General features: G+C 40.6%; 1 long non-coding RNA gene across 2 annotated transcripts; it reads right to left on the minus strand.

Moving 5' to 3' along the window:
• Position 1: 1 nt before the first annotated feature.
• Positions 2-2,183, minus strand: LOC136998496 (uncharacterized). 2 transcript variants are annotated; one of them, XR_010889072.1, is made up of 3 exons: positions 1,770-2,180; positions 805-1,426; positions 2-522 (listed from the first exon to the last, which is right to left on the minus strand). It is a non-coding gene; the product is annotated as an uncharacterized lncRNA (long non-coding RNA). The 2 variants fall into 2 exon arrangements; XR_010889071.1 differs by having other exon boundaries at positions 2-1,426; positions 1,770-2,183.
• Positions 2,184-18,192: the final 16,009 nt, after the last annotated feature.

The following is an 18,192-nucleotide window of genomic DNA, read 5'->3' on the forward strand; positions in this document are numbered from 1 at the left end:
ATTCTAGTTCAATAATTACCCCCGGATTGACATGCTTCCTCTAATCACAAGAAATCACGTTCAGATCAAGTTCATCAATTGCACTTGACATTACATAGTCATTTAAAAAAATGTTATATATTTAACTGACTAGTCATTGCTTATAATTATGATACCATCCTTTGAAATGAGATTTCTACTTTAGGTGTAGATGACTCTTCTTCCTTTGATTCCAAAGAAAAAGGTGGTATTCTACAAAATCAAATAAATATAATTTTCTCTTTCCATCCTAAATGTTTCCCTAGAATTAAAAAATAAAATTAAAAAAACAACGCTTATATATTGATAAGAATTAGATAATCATACCACATATAACCACTAGGAGCTTGCAAACTCACATGACTACTATATTGAAAACCCATATAAATGGTATATATATATATTATATATAACAGTAACGCGAACATTCTCTGTTGTTTCTTTATGTACTTCCGACATTTGCAGTCAATCATCAATAATTACCCCAGGATTGACGTGCTTCCTCTAAATTGATAAATGAAACAGTAAAATTACATAATAAAATAATATATAACGTTGTTTTGTTATTCTTATTAACATCTTAAAATTAATAATTTTTTTACTTTTTTTGTTTAATTAGTTATCTAATCCTCTAAATTAATAAATTTCAAATTCTTTTGAAACAGTAAAATTACATAATAAAAAAATATATTACTCTTATTAACATCTTAAAATTAATAATTTTCTAACTTTTTTTGTTTAATTAGTTATCTAATTTGCTTTTAGAATAAAATCACAAGAAATTACGTTCAGGTCAAGTTCATCAATCGCACTTGACATTATCCTTTGAAATCAGATTTCTACTTTAGGTGTAGATAACTCTTCTTCCTTCGATTCCAAAGAAAAAGGTGGTATTGTAATCAAAATCAAATGAATATCCGTCTTCTCTTTCCATCCTAAATGTTTCCCTAGAGTTAAAAAATAAAAATTAAAAAAACAACGCTTATATATTGATAAAAATTAGATAATCATATCATACCATATATAACCACTAGGAGCTTGCAAACTCATATGACTACTATATTGAAAACTCATGTAAATGGTAAAAATTATATATATATATAACAGTAATATAACGCAGACATTCTCTGTTTCTTTATGTACTTCCGATAATTCAAGCCATGAATGATTTTTTTTTCTGCCATGCTCGGAAGATCTTTTGTGCTACAAAACATGGTTCCTTGTCTGGATGATAGGTCAAAAATTTATCGAACAATTCGTGTTGCAATGCTGCTTTCTTATTTGTAGTATATGGCAACAACACATCTTTATGAGCAACATAATCTAATCCTGGAATAGCGTACAAACTGCGACTGCTCTCATGATTGCCCAATTGCCCAAGAAAGTTACCGCTTCTGTTTGAGCGCCGCTAAACAGTATATGAAAGTATTATTAAGGCACTAGATATGTAGGTATTCTCATCCGCCATTTTGGTTCCTACTAGATGGAGAATTATAGCGTATATAGTATAGTATAGCGTACATGTGTAACACGTCAATTATTAAAAATGATTCAGGACTTTTTTCGACTCATTTTTTGGCAAGGAATAACGCTATGTACTTAGTGGGCAGTCTTTAAGTGTCACCCTGTATACGCTATAATTCTCCATCTAATAGGAACCAAAATGGCGGATGAGAATACCTACATATCTAGTGCCTTAGTATTATATAACATATAAAGCAAAATAAAAATTATAATTTTTTGCTTCTTACCATAAAAGGACAATCTCGTTGATCAATGATATATATATACACTTATACACTTATTTCACTTAATACGAATTTCTAACAAATTTGGTCACTCGCACTACACTGCTCTGGATAAGCAGTCTTATTAAGTGTGCATAGTGCGAGTGGCCAAATTTGTTAGACCGAATTCACTGTAATTACTTTTTTTTTTATTTTAACACTTTCTGAACTGAAAGGTTATATAAATGCCAAACAAACGTAAGCGCGCGCCGCGCGGCTTCTCAGCGCCATCGGCGCACCTAACGTCAGAAACTTGCAGATTCCACCATCTGCACAAAGTACACTTTCTGTCCACTAATTATCTAACTACAGAATACTGAGAGTGTACACTTCTGCACTTTAAGATCGAAAAAAATTTTTTTTATAAAGAATACTATTATTTTTGATATACACTATCTTTATTCGTCTCCACAACACGTTATATATAATTTTACGACCGATACTAATATATAAATGTAATTAATATATACATCAAAACTGCGAGCTGACAGGTCTGAGCGCCGCCATGTTAGAATAGAAAATGATGACGCTGACCAATAAGACACGAGCGACATACATCTCAACGCGACATACATCTCAACGCGACATACATCCTAGGGTGCGTTCCACTTAACGCCCGCAACGCTCCTAGGATCATTTTATCCTTGTTTTTCATCGAAAGTTAAACGAGGATAAAATGATTCTAGGAGCGTTGCGGGCGTTAAGTGGAACGCACCCCTAGCGAGATGATTTTCTAGATTTCTCGACTTTGAATGCATATATTTATTTTTATAAAGCACACAGAGCAAAAACAAGCAGACTTTTCTTATGTAATTTGGGTATGCGCTATCGATTGAGCCTATTGCCAACTCAATCGGCCCAGCCGTTATTGAGATCCGATAATCTCGGCTTGTCTCAACTTTCGGGCTCGCGTAAAGATACACGGTCGGTCTTGCGCTGCGCGTGAACTTGGCGCGAGACACTACCGTGTCTCTTGATTCGGTATTACGCCTTCCGTCGACGTTAACGACGCCCCGTTTTTCCTCGTCTCGTATCCATTTTCAATATCGACGAATCTAATGACATTTTCAACGTGGTTTATGTGTAAAAAAGTAGTGGGAAATTGGATCTCGTTAAGCGCGACTTCCCATTCGCCGTGTAAGTGTATAGGTTGAGGTAATTCTGTGGTGAAGGAAGTGGTTGCATTGTGCGGAAAATAACGCATGCTGCTATTGCTGGGGAGAATCAAGAGAAATTGATCCGTCCTCATTTTGAATAAGCGGGGTTAAACTTGAAGCAGGGATCCAAGAATCAAACTTACTGGGATAACCACGCCAGCTAACCAGCACCTGCTTATTATTACCGCGACCCCGGCTTCTTATCACACGGTCGACGATAAACTCCTCCTCCTGCAAGTTTTTCTCAACCCGAGCCAATTCTTGTTCGTAAAAAATGCCGTCTATGACTTCTCCCGCTAAATTGCTCAGCTCGTACACACGTCGTTTTCGCCAATCGAGTATGCGATGAATTCGAAATATCTCCTCACTCCACCGCGCCTCGTATCCTTTCTCGAAGACGACTTTTGCTCTACTGATACGAACGTGATCACCGACGTGGTATTTAGCCTTTCGGCGTTTTTCGTTCGCTTCGCCGTTGCTCCTCCATCGACGCGTTATATTTTCACGCGCGATACGCGCATTTTCTCTCGTAACAGCATACGGTTGCATTCTGGTGCTCGAATGACGGGTGTGATTATAGGCGTTTACGATATTCTGCAAAACATCTATGTAGCGTCGTGTATTTTTATGCGTAAAATAACGCCACATTCGTTCTTTCAACGTTCTGTTGAAGCGCTCGACGATGGCGGCTTTGACATCCGGATTGCGGGCTACGCGAAAACAAATGTCATTTTCTTCCAAAAACTTTTGTAGCGATCGCCCGAGAAATTCTTTACCCTTGTCCGTTTGTAGGTATACGGGCGCGCGTCCGTTACTTCTCGAAAACACGTTCTGAAAAGCTCTCATTACGGAATTACTCGTTTTGTCGCGCAATGGTTCTACCCAGACGTATTTACTAAGTACATCGATAATCACGAGTAAATACGAATATCCCTCGTTGTAATTTTTGAGATTTCGGAGTTCGATCAAATCTGCCTCCCACAGATCGTCGATATTCGTTACGTTGTAATGCATTCGCGGAAATTTCCGTCGCGATGGACGATGCAGCGTGTAGGCGTCTTGCGCTTCAAGCCATTGCTCGACATTGTTACGGGGTAAATTCGCCGCGCGAAACAGATTATCGACAGCCGAATAGCCGGCATAATGCGCGGGATCGTAGTACAATTTTTCAAGAGCCGTCATTCCAATTTACTCCATTCGAACAGGCGTCTCGCTGGTGGAGAATCCGTGTTTCTCTGAGGAGTGGAACTCGCCGCAGGACCGGTAAGTTTCGCGATATTTTGCGAAGAACCGGCTGTTAATAATTTTTTATTTCTCACTAGTGCGGAGGGAATGTTCAAGTCGTGAAGTAATCGCGCGAACTGAACTCTTCCGGCGGCTTTCACGGTTTTTCTATTGCGCATCGCCTCGTTTATCAGGTCTGAGATATTTGAATCTTTTACGACGTTACCGTCTATGGTCACGACTCCGTACTCGTCCCAGTTAATTCTAGTCGACGATGCTTTATCGAGCAAGCGTTTCATCAGTAAGCGAGCTTCGGCACGGTAAGATTTCGGTACGCTTTCCACTATTCTTTCGACGCTTTTCATCACCCCGAGACTCACGTCGTGTTCTTTCGGGAGGCTTCTCGTACGACTAGAGCCCGGAGCAAATGAGTCCGTGAGATCGCTCGGCGGTACTTCTTCGCGAGTGTCCATTGCGTCTTCTTCCTCTTCTTCTTCCTCAGCGTTACGCGCGTCTTGATTTCGTCGTCCGTGTGCTACTCGTACAAAGTAAAGATATCGCCAAAAAACCTCTGTACATCTTTCATCTCTCGGCTTCGTCGTTCGGATAGGGCGAATTAAGAATTCGACTCATCTCCGCATCGAGTCTGGATAGAGCGGTTCCGGGTGTTCGTACGGAATTATAATAATAATTATTATTATTAGCGCTTTCGTCCGGTGTTTTCCACGAGCGGTGCGCCGTAGTCGGTAGTCGGTTGATGCAATTGACGCTGCATTCTCTCGAGATTTTCCGTAGAAATTAAAACCATTTTTTTCGCCCTTTTCATAACACTCGATATTATTTTCTCTCTTGTGTTTTAAGCCGTCACCTTGTCTATGATTCGCGAAAATAAGGCCTCTAATAGAGGAACGATAATATAGGATAAGAATCCACCTCGTTGTACCAATAGCTTTCTTTTATTCTTCCAATTTCCACGCTTTGACGCGATACGACGTAGCGTCGTTTTGTATTTGCTCAGACGATTTTTTTCGCGCCGTTCGAGCGCAACGTTACCATTGAGCGTGTTGAAAACGCATTCGCAAATACAGCGAATAAATTTTTCGTCCGCGGTTCGCAGGAAGGAGCTGCGTTGATTTTTGTTCAGATGACACAGCGCCTCTAGAAGACAAACGTTTCTCGTTCCGATCGAACGTCTAGCGGTTTTCGTTGCACCGTCCAACGCCGCTTCTTTCATCGTGAGAAAGTCACTCGCAACTGTCGTCACGCGAGCGATGGTGCATACTTTTTATACGCTGGAGAACGATCTGCGCGGTACGTAGACGTAACGCAACGCATCGTCGGGAAAGATGCTTGTCCGAAATCGATATTTGTCCGGAGTCGATTGTTTCAAATCGAGTAATAAATATCCGTGGGGGCGTGAGGTTGCGTCAAAGTATGCTTCTTCTAGAAACTTTGGGTCATCGGGGTACACCTGTCGCGCGAAATGGCGAATTTGAGCGCGATCGCGCGGGTTCTTAAAGACGACGATGTAATTGGTATTAAGCGATATGTCGCGCTGACAGCGTCCCTGGTGAAATAGATTTTGCGTGATAAGTATAACGCTGAGATTCTTATGGTGACTACCCTTTGTAAAAAGATCCACGATGACGTCGCACGAGGATGATTCTCTCATAAGATCGTCGATTATCACCAACTTTGGTGTGAGAGGATCGTGGGAATAATCATGCGCTTGTGGCAACCCCTCGCGAAACTCGATTGCATTTTTCTTTATTTTTCCCGCAGCGTTCCTTTCTTTTTTCTCAAACGCGTATTGAAGTTGTCGATAAGCATCCTGTCATTCGGCGTAATAAAATAAAACTCTTTAGAAAGAAACATCGGCCATTTCGGATAGATATTTGAGAAAAGTTTTTACAAAGACCGTTTTGCCGCATCCGGTGGGACCGCTGACAATAGACGTCCAAGGATGTTTCCAGCGTATGTCCATCTTGTGAAATGAACTCTTCGCCGTTCGCTCGCGCCTTCATAAACGAAAAAAATCAGCGAAACACTATGACGCGATAAGCTTACTGCCCACTGACGGCGGCGGCGGCGGCGGCGGCGGCGGCGACCGCTTGCTCGCGCTAGCGTACAACTCGCGGACTCGAACAAGCTGATTCGGTCCGCGGAGACGCTGGACAAGCGCAACCGCGCTAGCGTACAACTCGCGGACTCGAACAAGCTGATTCGGTCCGCGGAGACGCTGGACAAGCGCAACCACCGAAATTGCTCGCGCCAGCGTCCAAGAGTGGAAACGCTACTTTGCGCTTTTTTTTCTCGGAAAAAAATGAGGGTTTTATACGGGAAAGTAAGTTAGGAGGAAGAAAAATCTTTAAGAAAAATTATGCGAGAAAACATTTATTTTTACGAATAAAAGTACATGATTTGAGAAAAATAAAAATATTCGTTTTTATTTCTTAAATTTTTCATAGTTTTTACATAGTTTTTATACAATTATACATTTTACATTTTAAAACTAGCAATATTTTCTTAAATTAAATAAAAAAATTTTTTATTTATACTTTTACAAAAATTTATAAATTTACTTAAAGTTATTTATATAAAGTCGGAAAACACACGCTATCCGTCGACAGCGAAAGAACAATTCTGTAAAAATTATCGAATCGCATAACCGTAAGGAACGGAACAACTATTGAGAAATCTACGTTTCAATAGCACAAGAGTACAAGCTTTCACTTCGTCGCGAGTTATTAACTCGTGAAAAGTCGTACGCCGAATTGCTCTGAAACGTAGATTTATCGATGTTCTATGTGACTTTCCTTCTTCTTCTTCTTCTTCTTCACTTTCCTCTTCTCGTCCCTCTCGCTCTTTTTGCAATATTAATTCTCTTATACTATTAAAATTAACTAAGCATGAGTTTGCAAAGTTTAGGGTTATACCCTTTACTTTGCAAACTTCGTGCGTGAGTCCTTCCGGTGTGCGAACAACGTAAGCATAAAATTTCGGGCCACCGGATACAAACGCCTCGATGTAACTACCGGACCCATAGCTTTCGAGTTCGTTCGTCATATCGCCCAAAAAATTACCCGTACGCGGCTCGTATTCGAAAGGATCATCGCTGCTTACATAAATGCAAGAATCGGTATCGTAATATAAAACGCGTCGATCTAAGCGTTCTAAATATTTATACAACACTAATCGCGTTAGCGCCGTCGTGTACGCCGCTAAAACGACGTTGGTAAGAGGCGAGGGAACGTCGGCCTCTTCCCGCAGTCGCCATAAAACATACATCGCATCTTCGTTTACCGGCAGTATTTCGGTTATTTCATGTTTGGGGCTTGTGAGCAAACTCGCTAATCGTTGCTGAGTTTTTACGATTTCGGTATTCGTTAGGTTGGGTCGTTGGCCGAATTTCCCCCAAAAAGAATTTAAACACAACTTCGCGACCGAACGTAATCCCGAATTTTTCGCGATATTGTTACTTTCGAGAACGATACCTTCGGTTTTCTCGTAATCGCGAAGATATCGTTCTTTAGCCTCGTCATCGGTACATTCACTCGGCCACCCGCTGGCTTCTTGTTTTAATTTTAAAAATGTATTAATATATTCGGTGAATAACCCACCCTGCCGCGTACCGTGATCGTAGCGTGTTGCGTTGTACTGCCAAATCTCGCTAACCTCCGACACGAAATAACCTTTTTCAAACGCTTTGCGCAATTCGCACGATACCCATGTACCCGTAAATTCACGTTCGGAAGGCACATGTGTACAATCTTTGCGTAAAAATGTTTCGCAGCAACTGCGGCACAACGCGAATAACAATTTTCCGCGTACGTGATACGGTAACACGGGGTGAAAGAGATCGCGCGGTGCGAGTACTTTGCAACGTACGAGGCCTTCGACGGAGTCGAAATTGTAATTCGGGCCTTCTCCGATTAGCACCGAACATTCCTTCCCGACATACACCGTGGGATGTCCGATCGGAAAAGTACCCGTTTTTAAAACATACGAATACAGAGAACATACATCGATGTATCGTATCTTCTCTGTACCCGTAATTTCATATCGAGTCGCGACATTCCCCGTACGGCCGTAAAACGCATCGCGCGGATTGAGCGGTTCGTTTTCAACCATTTGATGGTGCTGTAAATATTCCCGCATTACGCTATTTACAGCTATCGCACGATCGAAATCGCACTCCCATTTCTCCGTCACCGTGTATCCGCGTTTTCGAAGACGATATGTCGTTGCGACGGTATGCTCATAACGCAAATCGATCGTATCCCTACGTTCGCTGTTTACGGAGAGGTTACTGTCGCGGTTGATTCTAAAGCACGACGGGCAACCGTGCCAAAAGCATCCGTGAAATTGAAACACGTGATGTCGCGTTACGCCGTTTTCTAACGATTCGTAATATCCATCGACGAGTGTGCCGTCGAGTACGCGATATTCGCGGGTACGCCCTGCGTGAATAATGGGATGACCGAGCTCTCGCTCCATCCACACCAGCCAACGCAGTGCTTTGCGCGATTGCGTATTCGCGTGTCTGTACCCACCCGATGGAATTATACCAATCTCGCTTTCACGCAGAAAGTTTTTTCTAAAAACCCTCATACACGTGGAAGCGATTGTTGTACATTCCTCGAATAGGCACACTTTTCCGCGCCTCAGGAAAATTTTCCTAAAAGCCATGCACGCTCGTCTAAGAATATCCACGTCGTTGCGACAATAGCGCGATATCTCAAGTTGAAAATCAAAAATATAATTCGTCCGAGTTAACTCGTCGTGCCATGCTAAAAACTGTTCGCGTTCTTTCGTATTCATAGTTTCCGGAGAGTAATACTCGACGCCCGGCAACGGTCCTACATAGAATTGATTATCGAGTGTGTTAAATAAATGCGGAAAAACGCCTTTATCCAAAGTATTCGCCAGCCCGAAAGCCTTTGGTAATTCGGATAACCGCATCGGCATATAATTAACACTGTCGATAAATTTCGTATTTCCTACCGTTAGTACTATGATTTTAGTACCGCTCAAAATTACACGAGGTTCTGTCGAAATACCGCTTTCTACTAAATATCGGAGGATAAATTGCGCGTCGAACAATTTTGCGTTATGAGCAATACAAATTATTTTTTAAAATATGTCGTCGGACGCGTCGCGAAATTTACAAATTCTTTAACAGGATCGTGACGAAATGTAAATTCGCGGATACCGCACCAACGACACCGCACCGACATATCTTCTATTTCCGCGCACGATTCGCAAATCTGCTGCGCGACGCAGAGAGTGGGCACGTGAATTTTTACATTAGCGGTACCGCGAAGCGTTTCATCCTGTCGTGTTTCGAAATCGTAAAACACGAATGCGGAGCGGTTTTCTGTTTTCGACACGTGTTCATCCTCATTTTGATCATCGAAATGCTCTTCCGAAGAGCGACCCACGATGCTACTCGAAGCTCGATTGATCGACATCATGCAGCAATAATGATTTAGCGGTTGGTAAGATCGACACGTGAAACAGAAAGCCGCGCCGCATTCGTGCTGTTTCTTTCGTTCGATTACACGACCGCACTCGCTGCAAAATCGTATAACGCTACAAACGCTTTGAAGCGAATTCCCGTCGTACGATTTTTGGGCGCGATGACGCTCGAGGCACGCGCGATTAAAAAATTCGCGATTACATTCCGTGCAGCGTATTCGCTCATGTTTGAATCTCTCGCAAGTTGGAACTATGTTACAACGCGGGCATTTATTAGAGCATCGATGCCCTTTCGCGTCACTGCGATAAGCTACGTTGCACGGAATGCAATATCCTCTACTTCCAGCAGCGGCTCTTAAATTTAAAATCACGCTATAATGACGCGATTCGGCGACAAATAAAATATTTAATCGAGATATAGGTTCTCGATGTAGAGAGGCTAGCACCGCTGTTCCGTCGAATAACGGTTTACCCCCGCGACCAAAAGTGTCGGAATTGTAAACTATTATTGCGACATTTTCCGCGGCTAAATATTGTTGGAAATGTTCGATTTCCCTAATCCGCAGCCGACTTCCGGAATCGCGATACCGACTTTTTTCGTCAACTCGCCGGCGAGTTCGCGTTGCAACGACGAATTTCGTGTTCTCACCGCGTTCCATCTCGCATGCAACTCGCCCGTACGCACATTTCCACGCTCGTTATAAATCTGTGCCGTCACAAGCGCGCGAGGAAAACACAGATTATCGTTGTTGTTTATTGTTAAAATCAAACGTTTACCAACAATATCTAGAGCGTTATATCCACGTCCCGTGGGAGGGGTGATACGAAAAACGCGAATATTAAACTCTTGCGCTACGTTTAACCCCCCTGAACTTTGAGCTAATAAACTCACGAGATTCCAAATGTTCTCGGGAGTCAAATCATTCGCCGGACGGAACGATATTCCAGCGGGGCCGTGAGAAAGAGCCGGAGAGTCGAAAGACAATCCAACATAATCTCCCGGTACGCATGAAAATATCGCGTAAGAGTGAATTTCGCGAAACGCGTTTTCCAATCATGTGTAAACCTCCCCTCCTCCCTCGGGAAAGGGAAGTATACGGAATCTAGCTTCTCTACCCTCTACCCCAAAATTTCTAAACCTACGCGTGTTTTCCGATACTAATTCTATATAATTAAAATTATCGCCAACCTGATTATTATTCCTTTCCGCCGCCGATGCTGTATCGATATCCTCCGCTCGCCTCGTTTCCTCCTCCTCCGTTCTTTCCTCTTCCTGCGGCGCTCTTTCGTCGGTTTCGCCAGTCGATTCCACGCCCGACCGAGTTTCCTCCGACTCTTCTTCTTCTCTACCGCCACCTGTTTGAACTACAAAAGTCAAAATTAAAAAATTAGCGAATTAATTAAAAAATTTGATAAAATATTATATTTTATATTTTCATGCTCGAATTTTATTTGCAATAAAAATCGAAAAAGTGTTAAATCAGCTCACCTCTAGATTTTCTTCTTTTTTGTTTTACACCCTCGTTTGATAATTGTAATTGGGAGAGTAAGAAATCACAGGGGGACTGTATCCTGTGAAAATTTTAATGTTTAATTTTAATGTTTAAAAAATAAAATTCGAGCATAAAAGCAACTGTAAAAATTTGCAATTTTTTTTACCTCTGTCACCCATTCCCCATCCGTCGTGGCTTTGTTCATCCTCTCCTTCATAATTCCTCTCCTGTAATTCCTCTTCCTGCTCTTCCTCCTCCTGCTCTTCTTCTTCGTCTTCCTGCTCTTCCTCTTCCTCCTCCTCCTGCTCTTCCTCCTGCTCTTCCTCTTCGTTGTCAGCCCCGGGTAATATTACTCTCTGTTGACGGTCGTTATTTAAAAATTTACGTTATTAATTTTTCAAATTTTTTAGTTATTTTATGCTTCTGCTAAGATAACTTTTCTTATCACTTACTGTACAAAGGACTGAATATTTTCTCCTCATCGAACGAGCTCACTTCGCAAGGAGCCGGCTGACTCGTCGATTCGTTGCTCACAAGATCGACAAGCTCTGGCGTAAGAATAATTCGCGCGCGAGCTAAAACATTAAATTTTTTGAAAAATTTCCTAATATTAAATCAATGCTGTTATTTCATATAAATTACTTTTACGAAGGTCTATTACTTACACGAAGGTCTAGCCTCAGGCGAGGTATCGTCTCGCCGTCTTACCCCGCGGCGTTGAGTAGCTCGCTCTTCGACATAATTTTGACGCACGCTACGCACCACACCCTCCACCGCCATGACTTTTTTCGGCTCGTGACATTGTAGCGTTCCTAAAAAATAATGATTTTAATTTTTTTAAATTTTGTTTTAAATATTCATAATAAAAAATAGAAACTTACCATTTTTTACCGCACCACGATAGTAATTCAGCAGGCCGGCGATATAGCCTCCCGCATCCTCTTCTTCGTTGTCGTTAAACACACGTCTCATCTCGATTATTTCGCCGGCAATAATCAAAAGCTGGAGGTAAATTGAGAAATGCCCCAAACGGAATAAAACCGCGAGCACCGCGCTAGGGCACGCACCCGCAAACTTTGCGAATACAACATAATTATTATCGTCGTTGTCGGATAACGACGATAAATAATTATCGATGCAGAGCCCGTTTAAACTACGCGTCAATCGCAAACACGATTCGATAATTTCCTGCAAACTAGACATTTTTAATTCAACGTGGCTTCGATACGCAGTGAAATTACACGAAGACGGAAATACAGATTGCTATGATCCCGAATGCGCAAGAAAATGTGAAACTGTGCGATTTTTTAGCGTCTTCCCGTTTTATACCAGTTCCCCCCCCCCCCCCCACCTTGAGAAAATTTAGGAAAAAAGCATCGTTTTCAAATATTTTTATTACACTTCCTTTGAAACCGGACAACGGTCCAGGTCCTTTCGTCGTACAACGTTTCGCACGTACTTTTCACGATAATCCTATTATTCAACGAATGGTACTTCAAGATAGGAGAGCGAGGCGCCTCGGAAAAAATAAAAATATTAAATAATCGAATCGGGATAAGAATAATCCTATAGTATTGAACACGTAGTAAAAATTCCGACGACGCTTAACTTGTTAAGAAATACTACGCGACGGGTAGAAATTCTGTTGTTTGAATAAGAATAATCCCTCTATATAACAATCGCGTAGTAAAAATCACAATAGAGTGCAAAAATTTTTCCGTTGTAAAATCATGAAAATTTATTCCGTAACATGTCGCGACACGAAAATCGAAACTTTCTTTATCTAGTAGAATTTTCGTGGGAATTCGGAAAAGTAATATTTGTCAATGCTTCGCCTTTGCGACCAATCATAGTGCTTAAAAGTTTATATGTGTTCAAATTTCCCCCACCGTTTTTCCGATTTTCTATTACGCGGAAGATTGTAACATTTTTCTCATTCGTCTCCTAGCATTCGAACCTGCAAGTTCAACAGCGAACAAGTTTCAGTTTTCGTGTTTTCGTTTTGCGTCTGCGTATAAAAATCAGTGTCATGGATAAACGCCGGGAAATTGTGAAATCCGAAAAACCGACAAAGTGCAGCGACACTTCCGAAGCAAGATGCGACATCACCGAAAAAATTGTGCAGAATTGCATGCTATTATCTACAACATGTGGATTGAATTTTTCTTATACGAAGAAAATTTATGTTGGGCTGCAAACTTCAATCAACAGCGACGAGTTTGATTTTCAACCTTTCGTTAAATTTTCATCCAAGGGAGCCGATGGTATTTGCTTCAACATGGCGGAATGGCAAAAATTTCAAGAAAATATGAAGCAAATGTCGGATTACTTAAATAGAAATAGTATTACGGCAAACTCGATTATTATCAACAAGATAATTATAAATTTCACCACTGCTTATGGAGCAAGAGCTTTGTTATTGACATATCGAGAAAACGGACAAGAAGTTCAACCTTTGGAAAATACCACGACTAAAGAAGAAATTCAAGCTCCGAAGAAACGCGGGACTTATTCGCTCGCTATAGCAATGCAGAGAGCTAGTTTTCTGGGACTAGAAAATATACTCGAATGTGTAAACGCTAATTTGAATCGACTGAATATAATCACCACTAGTGCTAATGATTGCGCTAAATATCTTATTAATGAAATACAAATAAGACTACCTATCGTGGGTTATATCGAAAACAATATTATAAAACTCGCGTTCAAATCTAATTGTCACGAAATACAAACTAATGTACGTACGCAACTAAAAAATTTAACATTTCTCGACGATCAATTTGAAATTGTATTTTTAGAATTAATTGCTCTTTACTTCGATCAAATTGTACATATAATTAGATTTCAACGAAAATTGTAATTCATACATTAATGTATACTTTTATCATTTATAATTAAATTTCATTCTATTTAAAATCATAAAATGTATAAACTTTATTTTGTCAGTTTAATTATGTATTCTTAAGAAAAATTCCAAATAAACGATTTTGTATTCCATTTCTCGTGTTTGTTTCCTTCCTCTTTTCGTATGTTCCTGCACTCGCCAATCCTTACAGCGCGCTCAATCCGCGGGGTGGCTCACCCCGTTCACGCGATATCGCTACCACCTTAACCAGCATGCCGAATATCAGACTAAAAGTCGTCCGATCATTCGTCGCTGCGTTCTTTTGTTCGCTATACCGGCGCACGCTCTATACCGTTTGCACCCTCTTAGTCGTCATCTCGTCGAATATCGGTCTAGCAGAATCCACCGTTTGACTCCGTCGTTCTTTTGTTCTCCCATACTTGCCCGCTCACAGGTCTCTTGGCCGTAGTTCTATCACCCCCGCCCGACACCTTGGCGATGTTTGTTTACATTTCCCATACCTGCCAGAGAGTACGGGGTACCTCATGTAGACGCGGCCCCACCATAAATACGTCCCTTCCCTTCACGGACTAGAGGCGACTGTGTGACGTTGTTTGTTTTGATGCCCCATACCTGCCAGAGAGTCCGGGGTACCTCATGTAGACGCGGCCCCACCATAAATACGTCCCTTCCCTTCACGGACTAGAGGCGACTGTGTGACGTCGTTTGTTTTGATGCCCCATACCTGCCAGGCCCCAAACCCGCCAGACCCCATAGCTATAAATACGACCCTACGACTTACTTCATTAGATCTAGAGGTAGCCATGCAGACTAGGACCAGGACTAGAAACCCGGCGATCCAGGTTCGAACCCGGTTTGGATTTTCTCAATTCGGAAAAAAATAAAAAATTTACGTCATCCCGCGCCTGCCATAAATACGACCCTACGACTTATTTCATTAGATCTATAGGTGGCCCAACAGACTAGGACCAGGACTAGAAATCCAGCGATCCAGGTTCGAACCCCGTTTGGATTTTCTCAATTCGGAAAAATAAAAATTTCCGCCATCTTGTCAACATCCGCCATCTTGTTTACCCGTAGCCACCATCTTTTTTTCCCATCCCGTCAGAGAGGAGTGGGGGAATGTTTTGGCGCCAGACCCACTGCGGGGGGCCTAGACGGGGTAGGTGGTGGGGGTTTGTTGTGACGCCCCATACCTGCCAACATACTACTGATATTACTGATGATTTGTTGAAAAGGGGCATTATACAACCTAGTATTTCACCTTACTGTTCGCGTATAGTTCTGGTAACTAAAAGAAATGGAGTCAAACGTATGTGCATTGATCTTCGTCCGCTTAATCAACGTATATATCCTCAAAAGTTTCCTTTTCCTTTGATAGATGATCAATTGGATCAACTCTATGGTAAAAAAGTATTTACGAAACTTGACTTGCGAGATGGTTTTCATCAAATTAAAATTAATTCAGAAGATACAAAATATTTTAGTTTTGCAACACAGAGCTCAATACGAATATGTAAAAATGCCTTTCGGATATTCAGAGGCACCGGCTGAGTTTCAAAAGAGACTTTTGTTTATACTAAGAGATTTATTGAAGGATAGTAAAATTTTATTATATATAGATGATATTCTTATACCCACGGTAATTATGGATGAAAATTTGCAAATTTTACGTGAGGTACTATTTTTATTAAAAAGTTATAAATTAGAATTAAATTTAGCAAAATGCTTATTTTTGAAAAAAGAAATTGAATTTCTTGGTTATGTTGTATCGGAAAAAGGTATTAGCAATCGTCATGTACAAGCTATTTTGGATTATCCCCAACCAAGTAATGTTAAACAGGTACAAGGATATTTAGGATTAACTAATTATTTTCGTAGATTTATTAAGGATTATGCACTTAAATCCCGACCATTAGTGTTATTGACAAGGAAAGATGTAAAATTTAATTTTGATAAGAATTGTATTGTGTCTTTTGAAAATCTTAAAAAAGAATTAACATCGGCACCAGTACTCCATATTTATAACCCATCGGCGAAAACGGAATTGCATACCGACGCTAGTTTACATGGTTTTGGGGCCATTCTTCTACAAAAACAGAAAAATAATTTATGGGCATCTATTGCTTATTTTAGCAAAGCTACCACTGAGGCCGAGAAAAAATCCCACAGTTACGAGCTCGAAACTCTAGCCATTGTCAAAGCTATTGAAAGATTCCATGTGTACTTGCAGGGAATCACTTTTCGCATTGTGACCGACTGTAATGCACTTGTACTCGCAATAAAGAAAATTAATATCAATCCAAAAATAGCCCGATGGTCATTGGCTTTACAAAATTATCGGTTCGAATTGATACATCGAACAGCTGACCGAATGACTCATGTTGATTGTCTAAGTAGAAATGTCATGGTAGTGTTACGTCCTGATCAAACTTCACGATTTTTTTCTTTTCATTAAATACCAGACCTAGTAAACACGGGACCAACAAAAAACTCTTAAAGAATATTATAACGCCAAAGCTGTTTTTCTCACGAGACACCAGGAGCTCGAACTTTCTCACAGAAAAAAATAGCAAGGGGGATAGATATTTGAAAATACCTTGGTCGGTCAGCGTGCTTATCGTCGTCAGAAAGATCATAAAAGTCAAAACTTGCGGTAACCGGAGTCTTTAGTCGACTCCAGATGTTTAAAGTAAGAAATAAAAACTGGCACCAGCTAGCCATATACTTGGATTCCGCTTACGGGAACCCTAGCTAGTAGATAGGGTTTTACCGAGTGACGATCGAGCAATGACCACAGTCGCACGCCTAGAAGGCATGACACCTGATACGGTGCACGTGTTCAGTAGGTCTGGGAAACCGAGGTGCATTAATCGCACTCTCCACGCGACCCCAGGGCCACGCGACAGTCGTAAACTGTCAAATTTATTAGATCAGTGACCCAAGGCCTTGCGAACTCATATACCGATTCTCAATTCTCCAATTCGAAAGCCGGGAATCGGGGCAAGCACCTCTATAGACCACCCTTTATTCCGTCGTACGGTCTAAAGACTACGCCCACCTAGATCTTAAGACATTGACAAGGGGTGGGCACGAACTGTAAAATACGAAATGGAATGAGCCATAGTTCATTCGAAAGGGGAGATCGAGGGTATAAAAAATGTAAAAGGGTTTGGGTGCATGGGCCTTAATTTCGGAGAAATTTGCATGTGAAGTTAAACATTCAGTTGGCTGGGCGGTAAGTACTATGAATAGTTCCAACAAAGCATGAAGCGCCGTGGCTGCGCAGCCTAAGGCGCGCGCTTATAATTTTTCTCATCTATGGCGAGGATAGTTCGAGACCTCGCTGTGCCAACTTTTTTTTTATACGACTATCTTTAGCAATGTAATAAATTTTTATTATTCTTTGCAGTAAAATATTAATTATGCAATTTTTATATTTATATATAATATTTGTTTTATATTATGTAATAAAAAATAACACCAATTTTTATATATTTATTTATTCATTTTATTTTATTTATTATAAAATTCAGACATTGCCGTACAATGTTGTGCATGAAATTTTACGTAAAAACATTGGAAACACAAACAAATCTCACACCATGAACATTTTATAAAAGAGTAGTTTGTTTTACATGAACATTTAATGTTATGTATGTTTGCAGGAAAACATAATTGATTAACATTATAAAAAATGTCGCGTTCACTTGCTAACTTTGATGCGTACCAAGCATATTGTATCATATTTTTTAACTTTGGAGCACATAATAAGTAGTAAGTTAATGATTGAATTCTTATCGCATCATATCGAGAAATCAATTCTATCTTTTCTCCATGAATAAGAATATCTGCACAGTTGCCTTTTCCATTGTTATAAATCAAAGAGAACGGTTGGAAGACTTCTACACTGATCGATACTCAAGAGAATACTGGCCAGAAGAGCTCTACGTGACCCTAACGGTTTTTTAAAGTTGTGATCCGTGCACATGTGCCAAAGAGAACAGATACCTGCTCACGAAACCAGAATATTCCTAACATATTTATTTTTATATTCTTACATTTCTGATATTTCCAATGTTTTTACGTAAATTTTCATGCACAACATTGTACGGCAATGTCTGAATTTTATAATAAATAAAATAAAATAAATAAATAAATATATAAAA

The sequence above is a fragment of the Linepithema humile genome, chromosome 3 (genome assembly GCF_040581485.1).
Source record: "Linepithema humile isolate Giens D197 chromosome 3, Lhum_UNIL_v1.0, whole genome shotgun sequence".
Lineage (NCBI taxonomy): Eukaryota > Metazoa > Arthropoda > Insecta > Hymenoptera > Formicidae > Linepithema > Linepithema humile.